The following is a 17,551-nucleotide window of genomic DNA, read 5'->3' on the forward strand; positions in this document are numbered from 1 at the left end:
TCACAGTTTATACTCCACATAACGTAAGAACAATTTTACAACAAAAAGCTGAGAAATGGCTCACGGATGCCAGACTGTTGAAGTATGAGGCCATTCTCCTTCATGCTCCAGAATTAGAATTAAGGACAACACAGGCAAGTAATCCTGCTGGGTTCCTGTTTGGGGAAGCTTCATCTGAGCCTATACACAATTGTATAGACCTAGTAGAATTACAAACAAAGATTAGGGAAGATCTGGAGGACGAGGAGCTCGAAGAAGGGGAAAAATGGTTTGTAGATGGGTCAGCCAGGGTTATAGAAGGGAAAAGAAAATCAGGATATGCAATTATAGATGGGAAAACTGGGGAAGTGATAAAATCAGGCCCCTTGGGCACTTCATGGTCAGCTCAGGCATGTGAATCGTATGCTGTGTTGCAAGCTCTCAAAGGACTTAAAGGAAAAATAGGGACTATTTTTACTGACTCAAAGTATGCTTTTGGGGTAGTGCATACCTTTGGAAAATCTGGGAGGAAAGAGGACTGGTGAACACTAGGGGAAAAGGGTTAATACATGAGGATCTAATAAGGCAAATTCTCAAGGCAGTAAGGGAACCAAAAGCTATTGCAGTGGTATATGTAAAGAGTCACCAGGCTGGACTACAGTTCAGAATACGTGGGAATAATCTGGCTGATCAGGAAGCCAGGAAAGCAGCTCTCCTAACCCTGGACACCCTGGAAAGCAGGACAGAAAATCTTGGAGAAGTTTCTCCTCATCCCACAGAAAAAGAGATTGAGGATTTCAAGAAAATGGGGGGAAATTTAATAAATGGGAAATGGAAATTGACTGACGGTCGGGAATTGATTCCAAAGGCTTATGCCAGGATCATATTAAAAAGATTACATGCACAAACTCATTGGGGAACTCAAGCTTTAGCAGAACAATTTCTGAAATTCTTTGGATGCAAAGGTATCTTTGAGTTAGCCAAGCAGGAGGTTCAGAGTTGCTTGGTATGCCAGAAAATTAATAAATCAAAGGTCAAACACAATGCATTAGGGGGACGTCCTTTAGCATATCGCCCCTTTGGGAGAATACAAGTGGATTTCACAGAGTTACCAAAAATAGGTAGATATAGATATCTGCTAGTGATAGTAGACCAATTAACACATTGGGTGGAGGCATTCCCTAGCCCTAGGGCTACAGCTCAAACAGTAGCACGGAGATTATTAGAGGAAGGAATTCCCAGATATGGAATCCCTGATTCCATAGATTCAGATCAGGGAACTCATTTTACATCTAAGGTCATAAAAAGCCTGGCAGAAGCTCTGGGAATCAGATGGGAATATCATACACCTTGGCATCCTCAGAGCTCAGGTCAAGTAGAGAGAATGAATCAAACTCTGAAGGCACAGTTGTCAAAACTTATGCTGGAAACTAGGATGACTTGGATCAAATGCCTTCCTCTAGCCCTCCTAAATATCAGGACACAACCTCATTCAGGTTCGGGATTATCTCCATTCGAGATGCTGTACGGAATGCCCTATGAGCATGGAATGCCAGTTGGACATCCCCGGGTGGAGGATTGTCAGATCCAGTCTTATATTGTTGTGATTAACAAAAATTTACAGGAACTCCGGAAGCGTGGACTGGTAGCACAAAGCACCCCCCTGGGATTTGCTATCCACAAAATCCAGCCGGGTGATCGGGTGCTAATCAGAGCGTGGAAAGAAGCACCGCTGTCATCGCATTGGGAGGGACCTTTCCTCGTCCTCCTCACTACAGATATTGCCGTGAGAACAGCAGAAAAAGGCTGGACCCATTCCTCCCGAGTGAAAAAGGTGGAACAACACAGCAGCTCTCTGCAGTAGAAAATCACCTCAGCGCCTGGAGATTTAAAGCTAAGAATTCATCGAGACACCCAATGACCAGCGCTTATCGGATAAGTTGCACTCAGGCAGGATGTCCCTGCTATCCTTTTGTTCATTTTAAGTGCGGGTATTGTGAGCAAGTTTGGGTAACTCATTGTGTCCGGGGAGCTAGACCTTAGAATTTGTGTGTACCTTGTTACGAGGAGGAAGTCAGGCTTACCAATCTATTCCTATACGTTGCCACAGAATCGGGATTGTTCGAATTGGATTCTCCTGAGTGGTTCCACTATTTCACTAAAGGGATAAGGGGAGGATTAAATAAAAGGGCGGATCCACTCGTAATTGAGTGCAGGAGAACGTTGAAAGTACCCTGTGGAGCGGATCAAATAAAAATAACTAGGTGGGAACAGTACAAGAGGCGATATGCTCAGAGGAGCACCGGCAGGGACCCGGAAGAATATCCCTGCTGCCAAGAAGATGGTTTACCCCGCCGCTGGTGGCAACCCAACGGGCGAAGGGTGGAGCAGAGGGATAGGTCTATGGGTAACCCTGGTGATCCTGAGTCGAGCCATGTACCCCACGAATGGCCTCCACAAACCCCAAGAGGGAATAGGGAAGGGAACTAATCCCTCCACGGTTCCTTCAAACCTTACCAGGAACAGAGTTTCAGAATCCAGGGTACGAGTAGACTGGTTTACACTAAAAAGGGGGGAGAATCACAAATGGAATGAAGGGGTTAAAATTGAACAGATCCAATCACCCGATGGCAATATCTAGGAGGAGAAGGGAGGTAAGCAGTCTTCCTCTGATCCCCACCTGCAAAGAATGTAACAAGACTGTCTGGATTGGAGGAAAAAGAGAAAGTACTTTTGTAGGATATTTACAAGTTAACCCCTTATGTTATGATAAGAAGAAACTAAAAAATGTGTGCCCTGAATGGGAAAACATATTGGAGTAAAACAACAAGGGAAATGTTAACAGAATAATGGTTAAGAGGCTTTTTTATCTTGACAGAGAAAAAAGACTATAACCGGAACACGAATTAAATTGGTGAATTTGGAAGAGGGGGGATTGTGATATATGTCCTAAAGTTAATTCGTGTTGATAGATAAAATTTAATATCATCTAAATAAATGTAAGGTTTTATTTTAATCCAACAAACTCTGAGTTAACTCAGAGTTAAGCAACTCAGAAGAGAGTGCAGGAATTCCTCTCGCTTGAAAGGACAAGGGAGGGGGAAGCACGAGACATAACATGATTAAGAATTACCAGGAGGGAGACACAAACATGCATTAACTACCAGGAGAGAGACACAAACATGCTTTGGCTACAGGTCGTCAAAAAGGAATGTAACATCTGCTCTGAAGTTACTTCATGTTAATAGAATATAAATTGTAATACTGAATGTATGATTATAAGTCCTGTATAAAGTAGCATGTTAGAAGTTAGGTTTTGTTTTAGCATTTTGTGAGTTAATTTGGGAAGACGGGGGATTCAACAAAATACAAAATATCCCTAGCCTGAAAAGGTGTGGGAGGGACACAGAAAGAGCTTGTTTGAATTACCAGAGAGGGGGCCTAGAAACTATCGCTGCCGGGAATCCCTGAAAGGATACAAAAGACAACGGAAAAAGAAGATACAAGTCCGGAGACCAAGATAATCACTTCAGATGGATATCTCTACTCGTCTCCGCCGAAATTAACATATACACGACACACCCGGGCTCGGCCATCAACGGCATTGTTTCACCCTACCGGTCTATTCAGACCTCCGATACCAGGACTTGAATAATTAATGAAGACGCCTCGGAGAGGATAACGTCAGAATTTCGGACTTCACTCCGCGATCTTGTGTATAAAAAGGGGTGGCCGGAGACCAGAAATTGTGAACTTGGGGGGGATACCAGGCTGACAGAGCTTGTTATCCGTGTTCACCCGGCATCGATCCCGGGCTCGGTGCTGTCCTTTTAAATTGTGGCTTTCCGAGACTGATATTTTGTCTCACAATAAAATTCTAAATTTTGATACTTTGAATTTGGTCGATCTTATTTATAACAATTCGTAAATTTCAAATTTGGCGGTAGAGTTTACAGGCCAAAGACTCAGGGTCTCACAGTGTTTGTTCTCCATCCTTCATCTGGAAATTGCAATTCCTTCAGCCCAGAGCCCTGTCTGTGCAAAAGGCATGTGCAGAAAAAGTGCCTCTCATTATCTGCTGAAGTAAATGTTCATATATCATAGAATCATAGAATATTTTGGGTTGAAAGGGACTTTTAAAGGTCATCCAATTCAAATTTCCGTGCAATGAACAAGAACATTTTCAATTAGATCACATTGCTTAGAGCAGCATCTAGCCTAGTCTTGAACACTTCTAGAGATGGGACATCCTCGATTTCTCTAGGCAGTTTGTTCCAGTGTTACAACACCTTCATTATAAAAACATTCTTCCTTATATCTAGTCTAGCCGTCTTTCAGATAAAACCATTATCCTTTTTCCTATCATAACAGTCCCTGCTAAAAAGTTTCTTCCCATATTTATAAGGGGACTTATAAAAATATAAGCCCTCTGCAGATACTGAAAGACTTCTATAAGGCCTCAGTGGAGCTTTCTCTTCTCCAAGCTAAATTGCTCCAACTCTTTCAGCCTTTCCTCACAGAAGGATCATATTCATGGTACTCTTCTGAACCCACTCCAACAGGTTCATGTCTTTCCTGCGTCGAGTGTGCATTAACAGATGCTTCTACCCTTGCTGAGAAAAACTAATCTCATTTCAGCTCTACTGAATATCATGCACCACACGTTTAAAGAGACTGCTCAAGAACACAGACCACAGGATACCACTATGGTATTTAAAAAAAAAAAAACCAAAAAAAAAAAAAAAAAAACCCACAACCAAAAACTTTTTACATTCTTATTTAAAATATGCTTGTGATTCACACAGCTGTAGCAACCATAACACTCACAACCATGAAAATGAATCTCATGTATCAAGGTAATGACCAAACCCTTAGGTTGATATATAATATCAACCAGTGTCTTCAGAAATGAGTAGCACATCATTGTGCAAAATATATACATGTAGCAGGCAGAAGCTTGCATGCATAAAATACAAGAAACTTTGTTTTAAAGCTGTGTATGAGGGAAATTCTCCAGAAAAGAAAACACTGACAAATGTAGGTTAATACACTAAAAAATGTATGTTAATAACTAGTGACTACTTCTTTTAAATTTTAAAAACAAAATACCAAAAATGTATATTTTTTTTTATTTCTGCTGTGAATTAATATCGTAATTTGGTGAGATTTGTTAATGAAGGATTCCTATACCAAAGTCATGTCCTGGTTTTGTGCAAATCTGGGAAAAAACTGCTGAATGGGGTCCTTCTGGGGAGCAAACCCAAACAGCCCCCCCCCCCCCCCCCCAAATGGTCCAGGAAAGAACTTCCTTGGAGAAAAGTGGAAGAAAACCTATTGATTCAACAAACAAAGTGCCTACAAACATAAAGAATGAATAATATGAAACAATAAAAACTTGCATTGATCTGAAGAGAGATGGCAAATTCAGAAAGTCTTTGCCAGGGGTTAGCTCAGCTCTCCCAGTCTCTTACCAGTCCCTCTGGAGGTCCAGGCCCCAGTGGACCCCAGGTGCAAGCTCCCAGTGCTCCTCTGGGTTTTTCAGTCTGAAGCAGGTTTAAACAGTCACAAGGGGGGAAAAAAAAAAAAAAAAAAAAAAAAAAAAAAAAAAAAAAAAAAAAAATCTCTCCTGCAGTCTGTCCAAGCCTCAGATGAACCACAGTCCAGAGAAGAATGTGTAGGAGTCAGGCAGTTTTTGTCAAAACAAACTCAGCGCTTCTTTCCCTGCTTCAGTCTCAGAACCAGTCTTAAAGGCACAGAACTCAATATACAGCACAAACAGAACAGACAACAGGGGATATGTTGGGGGTTAGGTTTGGTTTTGTTATTTTTTTTCTTTCCCTATAGAATTTTCCGCCCCGTTAGCTGCTAAGAGACTACTTATATATATACTGATGCTTAGAGGGTGCTTGACCCACAAAAAAGAAGTAGCGAGGGTGGGGGAAGATCACTTAAGTTGGGGGAGGGAAAGGTTCAGTGCTCCGGAAGCTGAGGGTGCTCTCCTCCTGCTCTCAGCTTCGGAGAGGACGGTCGGACGACTGCTGGCTGCGTGAAGAGTCCACTGTTAACGGAGGGTCTGATCCTGGGAATTCTATCACCATCTACCATCTGCTGGAGTGCCCAGGAATTCGGAACTCCTCACCTGCCCTGCTGGAGCTGGGTCAGCCCCGGTCCAGCTGTCGCGGCTTCTTCAGCACTGCTCACTTTGCCTGCCGGGACACCCCCTGCCTGCCGGGACAACTCACTGTTTCCAGTCATCAGCCTCGGAGTTTTTTCCACTGTTTCGGCTTGGTGCTCTCGAGCTCCCAAGAAATCAGACTGCTCTGGGCTTGTGAGACAAAGCCCCTTGAGGTTCCCAGTTCTGTTTATTATTATTGCTGTAGTTGTTGTTGTTTGTTTGCCTTTTTATACTTATTAGTAAAGAACTGTTATTCCTTTCCCCATAGCTCTGACTGAAAAGCCCCTTTAATCTTCTAAATTATAATGACTTGGAGGGAAGGGATTGTAATTCCCCATTCCTACAGAGGCCCAGCCTCTCCCTAGCAGATACCTGTCTTTGAAACCAAGACAGGGTACAAGGATCATAAAGTCACCCTAGGACGAGTCATCATACTAGTAAAGAAATTAAAAATTTCTATAAATAAGGATGTGATGCTAATATTATCTATATAAGAATGTTCCTTCTCTGGAATTTCCAGGTGTCATCATAAACATTTTCTCTTCAGTTTCTGCTGCTTTCTCTTCTCCCATACATTCAGCTGCAGAACCAACCAGCCATTTGCTGGATAACTGTTTTCCCCATTTTGAGTGCACTCACATAAAAGCAGGACAGGCAGCATGATCCATAATTGTCCTCAATATGAGGGATAACTGGCAATGATGAAAAGAGAAAGGTGTGTGAAAATATAGGCCATGTGGAAAAGTAGGAAGCCCTGGAAGCCAGTCACTAGTGGTATCAAGGAGAAGGGAGTGGCCAAGCTCAGGGCTTCAGGGTTAGTGCCAATATTTTCAAATGTATATTTTCTTTTTTCTCTTTTCTTTTTTCTTTTCTTTTCTTTTCTTTTCTTTTCTTTTCTTTTCTTTTCTTTTCTTCTCTTTTCTTTTCTTCTCTTTTCTTTTCTTCTCTTTTCTTTTCTTCTCTTTTCTTTTCTCTTTTCTCCTTTCCTTTCCTTTCCTTTCCTTTCCTTTCCTTTCCTTTCCTTTCCTTTCCTTTTCTTCTCTTCTCTTCTCTTCTCTTCTTTTCTCTTCTTTTCTCTTCTTTTCTCTTCTTTTTTTTTTTTCCTTCGAAAACTGTACTCATGCTACATTATACATCCATATAAATAAAAAAGAAGCATTCTATAAACATATAACTTTGCATCTCTCTTAGAAAATGTATTCAAATATCATACACACTCCTTGGAGCCTTTGCTGGTCTTTATAATGCTGCTCCCTCATGAAGAACATTGAAAAGCTTGTTTTCAGGAGATGTGAAAGCAAAGGAACCTCTGAGGCTGTTTGTATGAATTCATGTCTGACATCAGATATTTGAGCAAGCAAGTACAGAAAAGGAGAGATGAGGTTGAATGCAGACACTTTTAGGGGAAAATCTTGGTACTTTGGAAAGCCTTTATATAGCTCAGTAAGCAATGAGGGAGAAACTTTATTGTGCCTGGAGAAATTTCATTGTGCTTGAATCAATAGACATTAATGCAGTGCATTTCTGCCTCCTACACAATCATCTTGGCTGGAGTAACTTCCATTCAGAACTCCTTTGTCCTTTCCCTTTAATTTCTGGCTTCAGTTAATTTCTTCTCTCTTTTCTTGTTTGAATGTTTACATTCAATTAAGGTTTTTCTGCTTTATTTATCAGCAGTGTTTGATCTAAATTACAAGAATAACCAACATATAACAAACAGGGTCATTCAGAAAGTCTCATTAGCTTGTTGAATATTATTGAGAGAAACTTTCATTACTATGTAAATAGAAATAGGTTCTTTACTCAGACAAATATTTAGTGTTCTGTGAATTATGTCATGCAACAATTAAACTCCTCAAAAGATACACAGCATACGACATTCATACTATACAGACTAGTTATTATTGCCAAAAAGGATAGGGGGGGAAAAAAAAAAAAAAGTTGCAATTTTTAAACTGTCACTGACTTTATAAAATATAGCTTAAAAGCTCAAATTCAGACAACAGGACAAAAAGGTGGCAGCAAAACACTCATTTTGAATCACTTCTTTGCATGGGTTTCTTTATGTGTTAACAGAAACACACAACACATTCACTACTGATGTTTCTGGAAGATTCATTTTGGCCCTTGAAGAATAAAGGTCAGACCTAAGCTAGAAAAATACAGAAATGAATCTTCAATCTACTGAGAATATACCAGAGCAGTGGAAATACCAGCTGACAAGTTGACACTGTCATGTCCTAAACTGGTGTGATATTTACACAACCTACTTTATGCAGACTTTAATTGGGCTTTTCATTTATGTGCTCTGAAATGCCGTGTTAACTCCTGTGTAATCTTTCAGCATTTAGGGATGAAATAATTTAATTTCTATGCTTAGATTTTAGCTCTTCATCATCCCTTTCTACTTTGACAGTATAGAAAACTCTGACTGATTAGTGAGGCAGAAGAGAAATAGAAGGCAAGCCTTTCCCACTCTGCCATAGCAGTAGAAGTTCTGCCCCAGCCTAATCCCCAGTGTAATTTCAGCAACTCAGTCCTTTTCCTGACTGGGGCAGCTATCTGTGCACAGTCTGTGTTCCCAAGAAAATGTCTCGATTTTGTCACTCTGGGAACCTAGCTCTATTTCCACTGTCTGTTTTAGCAGTCTCACTGTCCCCCTGTGCTATGTGCTCACTGCTTGGCTTGGCATTTACCCGAAGACTCTTCATAGTTGATGCCTGCAGCCCAACATGACTCGAACCTTCCTATCTCTGAGCATACTCCCTAGGCTACCTCCATCTCTCCATCTCTCAGGAGCATTTATCTAACCTCATCATTCTCTTTCATATGAATACCATACAGAGATACACCGTACCGTATAATAAAATATTCTGTTCACAGGTGAGAAAAAAAGGTGAAACCTTTTTTAGAGTGGAATAAGCAATAGACATTCACAGTTTGAATATGAACAAAGGAAAAAAAAAAGGATCAAGTTTTTTCTCGTAGGTGTATGTGAATACATGACTATTTCCTGTTGACATAGACCTGTAGATTTTAGTCACTGGATCACTTTAAACAATCAATGTTGATGCTCCATATTGAATAAGATGAACAGCTAGCCAAGCAGTTTAGTCAGTCATTCACTTCTGCTCTTATTTGATTAAAAGGAGGATGCAGAATGATCTCCCAGACACACAACATTAACCTTCAATCAATAACCACTTTAATGGTAGATGGACTCCTTTCTTTAGGCCTCTTCCAGTTGCATTACTGTGGAATTGCTATTTGGATAATGATTAATATGCTCAATACATCAAAGATTAAATCCTGTTTACACTGGAAGATCCAGTATTATATATTTCCATACCACAGTCTCTGTCCTCTAGTCATGGACCTTGACAATGACAGGGTTTTGATTGCTTTCAGAATAGTCTACATGATAAACAGGGAGTTTATACTTGTGGTAATCAGTAAGACAGAAAATGTTTATAATGCTGTAATTTGAAGGAACCTACTTATTTTCTGATTTCACAGAAACAGCATTGGGGGTGAGCACACAGATAAAAGAAATACAAATGTTAACCCTTTTTCCCCATGTATTTTTTTTTTTTTTTTCTTCTTCTGCTTCTAATGAAGCAAAATTATGGAGGCAATTTATAAAAGGCTATGGTTTGAGTAGAAAAAGAACTTTGTTCTTAGCTCATCTTTGTTGAAATAAAGTGGACACATATAGCCAGATAGTAAATAGATGTCCAGTTCCTAGAAATATACCAGATTTAGGAGAAAATCATTAAGCGACATGCACATCTGGGTGGCATTATAATATAAATAATGTGTGATTAGGGTATGTTACCAAATTTTAGATTTCACTGGGACAAGTGGAACTTTTCCCACTAAGACATTGTAGGGTTATAATCTCCTTGACATTCTCTCTAAAATCTCATTCACTCAAATCATTAGGGAAAAAAACCAAACAAAACCATACCAGTGTTAGAAATGGATTTTATGTTTAACTAAAATTTTTCAGATAGTTAAAGATCATAACATTTTTTCATCTGTATCAACATTGGAAAACACCTCTTTTAATAGGTCAAAATATGAAAAATCTTCTAAATTAATTTGAATTTGAAAATCATTCTTTTTTTTTTAAAAATCCTTGCTAAAACATATATATATATATATATATATATATATATATATATATATATATAAAATTTTTCTTTTCTTTTAGGCTCGTGTACTAATTATCTGTCTAGCTAGGACATCGATGACTATATTTTTAACAGCTAAATTGAGACAAAAGGGTGCTGAGACTTTGAGTGAGTGACCTTACTCCTTTCAGCACAGCCCTGTCTCACAGATGAAAAGAAATTGTTTGGTTTTGAAAAGCAACACACTGACATGACTTTGAGCTGAAGAAGAAAAATAAAAAAGAAATAAGTTCCACAGCCAAGAACTACCCCCTTCAAAGAGCCCTGCTTTCCTCCCTCACTAAAGCCAGAGTTGCAACTCATGTGAGAGCATCTTGATCCAGGTTCTCCACTCATCGAGACAGAAAGGAGAGGCCAGCTGCATGTAAGGAATATGGGGATATGCCTACACTGAGTACATACAGAGCAAGCAAGGCCATACTTGCAAGTCATACATAAACGGTTTCTACTCAGTGCTGGAGCTCACCCAGACAGGGTGTCTGTAACATATGTGACGTAGTCATGGCCATTCCAGGAACAGGACTCTCCGATACAATCAGGCAGTAATCTCTTTTTCTAATGAGAGAGGAAGAGTGCAACTGTGGCACAAATCATTAAAACTCTTTAATGTTCATTTTGACAGACTTAAACTAAGAGTTTAGCTAGATACCAGGTTTGATGCTGACACACCATGTTTATGTCAGCGCTTTTCCAAGCCACTAAGAATTTCACTTATGATACAAAGTTTCCAGGAGATGGATGATATTGCCAGCAGTACCACCTCCCAAAGCTCAGGATCCACATATTCAGCTCCAATAAAATTTTACATAGCATGCCATAAATATTACTGTTTATTATAGTTTAAAAGATGTTCATCATTGCAGAAGTTAAGACTAATTTTCTTTTGACATCATTGGTGCCAAGATTTATCCTTGAAAAATTTACATATTACACAGCCTTTTGAAGTCCACTGTAAAATAAGTTGTTTCTGTCTCCTAGACTAAAATAGAAATAAAAACTAAAATTAAAACTAACTTTTCTTTTCCATTAGCTGGACATCAAATACACACCACCAAATTAGGATCTTGGATTAATTTTCTCATCATGAACCTTTTCATGTGAGATTTGTATTAAAACAAACAAACAAACAAAAAATGCAAGGGGACCATGGAGATGGAGAAAGTAAAGAATTATTCCTTCTCTCTGTTTTCAAACACGGTTGGACTACAGAAACTACAGAAAACCATGGTCATCATTCTTTTGTAAGGAAACTCAGGAAATAGGCTGACGTGGACAGAAAACTGCTGACAATTACAAGATCACTCTTAGAAGTTCAAGGAATAAGGGTTCTCTTCTCATTGTGGTTTATTTAGGATCAGAAAACAGAATTTATGCATGGCTTTTAAAAATGGCTTCTTTTAACAAAGAAAATAAGCTTTATTCTAGGTCTGTCTGATTTTTAAAAGGATGTCATGCAAAGAGAACAGATAAAAATGTTTTTACTCCCATCATGAAAGAAGATAAGAGGATTACTGAAAAGTAACTGATCTGGCTCAAGTTTCATGATAAAATATTATACTTTCCCACCCAAGCCTTCCCCATCAAGCCTTCCCATTTCTTCTCTTTGACCCAGTTTACACGTTTTCAAGCAACAGCTTTCGCAAATAGAAGATGTCAATTTGCAATTTCTTCCTTCACTTGCATCCATCACAGGAACTTGCAATACTCACAGTGCATTTTGATCCTGTCTGTGATCCATACCTCCAAGACGTAAGGTTCACTGCTAACATCAGGGCATGACAGCCCAGTGGTAGCCCACTACCCAAGAGCTAGTGATGCAGGTTGTAAAGGAATTAAGGAATCAAACTGCAGTGCAGTGTTCTTACCCTGTCCTTAGCTTGCAGGCAGTACCTTAACAAAATGAAGAAAAGTGACAGAGACAGATGAGAACTCAATGTGACAAGTGCTTTTAAAGGCAGGCTGAGCCAAAACAATTTGATGCAAGCAATATTATGATCAATAACACCTCCTAGGCTTGCTCATTCCATTATGTACAAGTCTGTGTGGCTCTACTTTTTTTTTTTTTTTTTTTCCTTTTTTTTTTCCTCTTCTTTCTTACTATTTTTTTGCAATTAAAAATGTTTGAGACTAGTGACAATTTGAGACTAGTGAACGATTTCTACTGCATTCATTTTGGAACAAACTGTCACTGCCACCCTAATGCAGCTTTTGTTCACGCTCTGTAAAGTTTAATGGTAAAGCAAGACATTTAAGGTGTTCTCATTTGCAACAAACATTGGCTAGTCCAGTTCACTAAAGGCTATTAGTAAAGTGAAAAAGATAATGGAATTTCCTGCATGCTTCAAGGAAAGAATAAGTACAGTAAAAGTACTTATTAAAAAAAAAAAAAAAAATTGAGTAGTACTCTCAAACTAAGCAAATCACTGGATCAAACTGTAGCTTTGAAAACTGAATTAATTATATCAGCACCTAACAAAGTAACAGAAACTGTCATGCAATGACACATTGCAAAATGCAAACTGTAACGTATTTGGTTAACATCCCTACAGAATACATCTTTTCAACATCACTCTTTTAGCGCAGCTCCTTTTTTATCAAATGTCAGCTTATTATATTTTGGGTACATCAGTAGCTTTACTAAAGTCAAAACAACTCAGGAAAACAATGTAATTCTGTCAAACCTAGGGGGACATGTTCTATGTTTTATGAAGTCAATTGTTTACCATAATACAGAATGTAATTTTAAATTTTATATTCACTGAAATACAGAAAAAAAGTACATTTAAAATGAAAATTTTCTAAATTAGGGAAATCTTCCTCTACGTACATTGAAAGAACATCTTGTTTAGAGTGAGATGCACTTGGCAAGCATTTCAATTGTTGCACCATCTACTTGGTGCAGTTGACTAAAATCACCTGATATTATTGTACGAGATCTACATAAAGACTTTGTACTTTATTTCTCCTTTATCTTTCTTTAAGTTAGTTGGGAGTTCTTGCTTTATGTTACCAGCCATGGTTGATTAGACACACTGGTAAATAACACAGTTTTCCAATCTGCTGTAAATGCATTCAGTTTCACACTTGTTTGCCTCTTCAAAAGTTAATAATAGAATTGCTATATTGTTTCTCACTATGTAGCCCAGTTATTGGATCATGTATTCAGAAAACCCTACTGAGATTACTCAATTTTATAATCTATTTTAGGCTTAGATAGGTAATGGAATATTGTCATGGAGATCAATAATTAACATGTTTATGTTTGACCTGTGCTCACCAATTGATAAAGGTATAGCAAAGCAAACCAATCTTACAGTTCTAGTTTTGGAGGGGAAGCAGCAAAAATGCATACATCTAAAAATGTCATAAACTGATTAGAGATTACTTTTTTCTGGCTTTATACGTCTTTGTAAGGACAAAAGAAATCATTACTTTTTTATCTTAGAACGGCATTTTAAATGACAAGAAGCAATCAATGAAATTGCTGAGGCTGAGTCCATGCCAGGCTAGAAGCCTGCATTCTAATGCAGTCTATAAGATCTTTAAACCAGAGACATTGTCATAGCTCTAGTCTGAAAATAACATCCACATCAGCTGACCTATAGATCTGGATCAATAATAATCTATCCAAATAGCTGTGCTGATCTTCATCAACAATTATTTTATCTTAAAAATAAAGAAATCTGATGGCTCTTCTAATTCCCTATGGAAGGAGGCAAGAGTACTTGATTTATTTTAATTATTAAGGAATAATTCATACAAAAAATAGTGAAATTCTGATAAAAGTAACAGTACCCTGTATATGACATCTTTGTCTCTTAGATTTCCTGCTTGGAGGATATGTAGATTGCTGATGTCTTCATTCTTTAATGGACAGGAAAATGTAAACCAATTTCTCCTCTTTTTAGCTTCCCTGAAATATCTAGAGCCATTTGGGTTAAATACCAAAATAAAAATATTATCACTGGCAGTGCTTACTGTCTCTGTTGCAGCCTATGACAAGACTGATATGTTCTCATTGATAGAACTCCAAATGCATTTGCAAAGGAAGAATAATTCATTTGAAATATTTTAATATGGTCCTTCAGGGGAAATGAAAATCAATATTCTGCACATATTTATGCATATTTACATGAGCTATCAGAAAAGATTTTTTTAACAATTTCTGATGACACAAAGTCATGGACACATTAATTGTAAGTGGAAGCTACTTTACAAAGAAATTAAGACTCACAGATAAACCAGGTACACTTGAGATAACATATATACTTATATAATTTGCTCTATTCTATATGTATAAATTAGGAACACATGTAAAACTAGTGAAGAAAAAGAGTTCTCTAAGCTGTGAGGAAGGGTTTAACAGAGAATAACCAGACGATTCTTGCATATGATATAATTAAATAATTTAAAAAACAACTTGTCTCCAATGTACCTGAGTAAAGGGAAGATCTGCTAAAATTCCAGATGAAATATGACCCATATAAACCTATTTGCAAGATAATTTATAGACAGTTTGGTAAGTTCTGCAGCTTCACCTGCCCATGGGGATGATCCAAGGTACAGGAAACTTGTTATGTAAAAAAATATTCAGAAAAATTCTAATTTCTCTCATGAGAAGATCAGAAAGATTTTGATGTACAGGTACATGGTTTGGCATATATATTATTAAGAAAAAAAAGTTCCTTCAAACAAGGTGATAAAATCATAAGGTCAAATAGGTACAAGCTTAAAATGGGAAAACTAGAGCTAAAAATGATGCCATCTTTATCCTTACATGGATAATTTCATCCTGTTTTGACATCAGCATCAGTGGGCTTTGATCTCTGATTTCTACTAAAACTTTTGAAAAGTATTAGCAGGATCATCCTTGTTTCCTTCCTTTTAAATACATGTTAGTTTGTTGTAAAAATTATGTTTACTTGCAGTTATACATCCAATATATATATTGTTTCTGTCACAGAATGTAATTTACATTTTAATAGTTAATATTTTTCTCATCTAGAATACTTTGGATTGCATGATTACATTGTAATTTCTGTGATTACACCACTTTGTTATTTTTTCCTTAACTGACTGATGTCATATTTATCAGCTAGGCTCTAAAGAGCAGCTTGTCCAACAAGAAATGCCAGGCCCTTCAAGAAATAGCCACAAATGTCACACTTCAAATTTGGCTCTCAGTATGAACTTTTCTACATCTCAGAATTGTTTGGAAGAGGATGTGGTTTAATTCATCATTAGCAAAAATATCACTCTGAATAAGTGAAGCTAGGAAATTATCAATAAAGTAGACAGAAGAAGGCTCTGGTATGTGACATAAGGTGGTCTGGAAGCGACAAAATGCTATTTACATGCAAAAATACAAATATAAAGTGTCTGATGCCAAAACAATGATAATCATGGTTTAGTACAATTCTCCCTTTTCTCCCCCAACACAGTCAGCCCACAATCAAAGCTGAGAGATTCTGAAAGAGACAATGGGGTCCTCCTATAGTGGACAAGTTGGAAATTGCAGCATGCAACATCCTATCACAGTCATCTCAGGTCTTCATTGACTACAAACAGCTATCTGGAGAATTTACAGCTCTTAATTCCCAACAGGATAGAAAGCTGAATGAGTAAATGGCAAAGATACAAACACATACTTCTCCCAGGAGTCATCATGAAGTCTGACCCTAATGGATAATTTATTAAATGGTTTATATTAAATACTCTCCAGTGGTGTCTGTGAAACATACAACATATGCCTAAATCAAACACTGATTTCTAATCAGAAGGATTTGAAATTTTAAATTTTAAACCTCTGTCCTGGGGTGACTGTGTATCCCCAATTGTCTGTTGGGTGCAGGGGGGAGGGCAAGCGCGGTTTGTTTTTCCCCAGGAAAACTCTGCTCATCGGAGTGACCTTGAAGCGGGGGAGCTGGAACACGGCAAGACGAAAGAAGCTCTGTTGTTTTTTTCCCCAGCAGTTAGTTAGTTTAGTGCTAGCGTAGTTAGATGCTGTAGAATAGCTGAAGGGGTTTTTTTTGCTTTTTTTCCTTTTTCTTTTTTTGTCCTTTTTTCCTTCCTTTCTGCTTTTTTTGCCCTCTCCTCGGAACTGTTCCAACCTCTCCGGACTAAGGACCTGGGGAAGCACCGGGGGCCTCCACAGGGGACCCACCCCACCAAGACCAGCCCTGCACATCTCCTTTTCTCCCAACGTCAGCAGAGACGGAGCGGTGGAGCACAGTGACGACCCTCAAGAGGAGACTTTCTTTAAGTTTGTTATCCCTCCATAAGTGGCACGAAGCTCTTGACATCAGGTATTGTGCTGGGAGTGCTTTGCCTGTTTAATAAACAGGTTTTTTCCACTTCTCTCTGAGGAAATCTTTTTTCCCGAACCAGTTGGAGGAGGGGAGGGGGGCCCCGTGGGAAGGTTTCTCCCAAAATCTGCCTGAAACCACCACAACCTCTTATAATTTTGTGACATTCCTCATGTTGGCAACAATCAAGTCAAATTGTGGAAGTCTTTTTTCTCATGGTTAACTGGCCGAATTTATAACATAATAGCACTTAGATCCTCCTTATAGGACAACTGAGCTCTCATTCGTTTACTAGTACAATTTTTATTTTTTTTTAGGAGTTATTTAAAAGCTTGTTTATATGTGGTAATATACTGGTACTTTAGGTTTGTCAATTTTGGTTTTAATTTTAGTTAGTAACTGGTAACGTCTATAAAGAAAAATTACTGAAAAAGATTTTTTTTAATGCCAAGTTCTTCTTTCATTACATGTCAGAGAATTAAAAGTGCCTATTGTGTAGATTTCTGGGGAGACATGAAGATAGGCAGAAATGTGTGAAGAAAACTGTACAACTGGAGGTACAACTGGAGATGAGACAAGTTTACCTTTAAGAAAGTTGGAAATAAAACAAAGATGGTACAAAAATATCAGTGTGAATTCTGACATTCTGAAGAGGGTGAGTTCCTTTAAAAGGATAAATTAGACAGATCTCAGATTATGGCATGGGTCTCAGGCTGTGGCACATAATGAAAAGGATTAAGAATTTCCTAATTTCAGCTGTATCTCACAAGCCCCATCCCCAAAAAAAACCCAAACAAACAAAACTCCCCAAAATACACACAAAAAACAACCCCACCACAAACAAACCAACCCCAAATCAACGTGCTACCCCTGTGAAAGCATATTTTCTTTTTCCATGA

At 38.2% G+C, this 17,551-nt stretch overlaps 1 protein-coding gene across 6 annotated transcripts in view; it reads right to left on the reverse strand.

Moving 5' to 3' along the window:
- Positions 1 to 17,551, reverse strand: part of LOC120758783 (cadherin-12) — a 578,611-nt gene that overhangs the window by 333,910 nt on the left and 227,150 nt on the right. Inside the window, exon 1 of one of the 6 annotated variants that reach the window (XM_040077468.2) lies at positions 12,057 to 12,142. The exons of 3 other annotated variants lie outside the window; for them this stretch is intronic. The gene's annotated coding sequence lies outside the window, so the exon portion shown is untranslated. Of the gene's footprint in view, positions 1 to 5,450; positions 5,530 to 12,056; positions 12,143 to 17,551 lie in introns of those variants that run through there. 2 more of the 6 variants (XM_040077442.2, XM_058421645.1) reach the window with 2 other exon arrangements.

The sequence above is a fragment of the Hirundo rustica genome, chromosome 1 (assembly GCF_015227805.2).
Source record: "Hirundo rustica isolate bHirRus1 chromosome 1, bHirRus1.pri.v3, whole genome shotgun sequence".
Classification (NCBI taxonomy): Eukaryota; Metazoa; Chordata; class Aves; order Passeriformes; family Hirundinidae; genus Hirundo; species Hirundo rustica.